Source organism: Sinocyclocheilus grahami, unplaced genomic scaffold (assembly GCF_001515645.1).
Source record: "Sinocyclocheilus grahami isolate Dianchi unplaced genomic scaffold, SAMN03320097.WGS_v1.1 scaffold138.1, whole genome shotgun sequence".
Taxonomy (NCBI): Eukaryota; Metazoa; Chordata; class Actinopteri; order Cypriniformes; family Cyprinidae; genus Sinocyclocheilus; species Sinocyclocheilus grahami.
The window spans coordinates 1003135-1005361 of record NW_015505317.1 but is presented as its reverse complement, the minus strand read 5'-3'; positions in this window follow the sequence as shown (position 1 = coordinate 1005361).

Below are 2227 nucleotides of genomic sequence, written 5' to 3'. Positions count from 1 at the left end.
ATATATATATATATATATATATATATATATATATATATAAAGATAGATAGGCATGCTATATGACAAATTAACATTTAAAAAAATGTTTTAATTAAGTCTTTGTAGTTAATTTAAAATCATAAAAATTGCACAATAATTGCACACTGCATTTCATGTGAATTACCCATGTCTTCACACTATTTTCCCACCGTTTATATATATGAAGCTGATATTGAACACTCTTTTGAATGTTTTCCAGGAAAACTAAAAATAGGCAGTTCTCCATCCTCTTTTACTGTTAATCAGGATACATATTGCAGCAGCTGCTGTAGCTACTATATAGTATAGCTATAATAAAACTATAGCTATAATAGTACAAATAATAAATAGTTTGGGGGAAGTTGATGGGAAATGTTTAATTGGAGCCAGAATAACAGGTGTAGGGATTTCACACAAGTAGCTTTGATGGGGGCGTTTATTCCATCCGTCAAGAATAGAAAGCTTTAAAATGTAAGATCACCAGATAGCTGTGAACAGCTGTGTACTGAAATGCTGTGAGATATTGCAAAAGAGATGCAATACAGTGTTTACTGCCTGAAAAACAATGATTAGGACCTGAATCTTGTATACAAAACATTTATAAAAAAAGTAAATATTCCCAATAACATCTTATTGAACTAAGATGACATGCTATATTTTAGGTCAAGATGTTTATTTTGCGAATATTTACTTTTTGTCATAAATATTCACTATTCATTAAACAATTAACCTAAATGCAGACCACGCAACTGCCAAATAAAATACATTACAAACATTTTCCAAAAGGAAAATTGTATATTGGATCCACTATTTTGCTGAGGTCGAGGAACCATGCTGGCACAGTGTGTTGCATAGTCATCCATGATAGTAGATCTGTCTTAATTTTTAGTGTCAGGTTGACCTAGGCGATCATTCTGAATATGCAAACACATACACATATTTTTAGTAAACAATCTATTACTTTTTAAAACCCAGTATTTGTTGCCTGGCAAATTCAGAACAAGTCTTTGTCCAAATCGCGTGCACACACACACACACACACACACACCCACACACACACACACAAATAGTTGATTGGAGTGTATTTCTGGCACTCCCTCTCAGAATAGCTCCATGTTTGCCTAGAGACCCATGGGAAAGAAGAGATGGGGTCTACAAATTCACTGGAACGAAACTAAGCTCTCTAACTTTTGACAAACATTGACTGATGGTTTCTATCTTTTCAAGAGCACAGGTCACAAACAAACTAAATAGGTGAGCTTCTGGACTTTTTTTGGAAAATCAGTGGCATTTTCTTCTTGATTCTTGCTTATTCTTGAGTTAGCAAGTATATATTGGTAGCTCTATAACAGCTGCATACGTTACATTGTTGGAGCCTATAAAAGTAGGATTTATAAAACTATGTAAAAGGTCACACGGCAGGTGAATTATACATTGAGTTATATGTTATTATATACTGTAAGGTAGATGTGATACCAGGTGGAAAATTCATTTGAGGATTTCATTTGAGTTATGGCTAACAGAAGCAACATGTGTGGACATGACTGCTCTATCTATCCATTCCTTGGTCCCTGGTCTCAGTTCACCAGTGTAAAAGGATTCATTGAGCCAGACTGAGTCAAACTGAAACCTAGGTTCAGGTTATGTCATATGTTGACTCAGCTCTTGCACTAGGAGAGCTGAGGATTGTTTTGTTGTCCTTTAAGGACAGAAAAAGAGCCGAGTGCAGCTTATGAGCTCCTGGTCTAGTCTTTGAAGTGTTCTGAGCAGACTGTTCAGAATTACACCCAATTTAGAAGCCTGTAAAAGCACATTGTGTTGTCAACACTCGAATGAGGACAAGTGCTGCTCTTTTAAATCTGATGATGACCCTGTACTAAGTTGTGTAAGGGCCAATTTTGTGCTAAATTTTGAACCCAACCCCACACCTATTCCTAAACCTAATCATACTGGAGACTTAAGGGGGTAATAATGTGGCAGGGATAAGACTTTGGCACAACACCAGTTCACAAAATACGTGTTTTTGCATTTCACTGCACTGCTTTTCAATTGTTTTTCAATTTAAACATGTGCCAGACGGACGTCTTTGACTGGATACTATTGTGCAGTGTCTAATGGACCAAGGAAGACTTGCTGATTAAGCAGCCAGATGGGATCCCCAGCACACCAGCATCCCAAACATTTCACATTTACATATTTTAGATGCTTT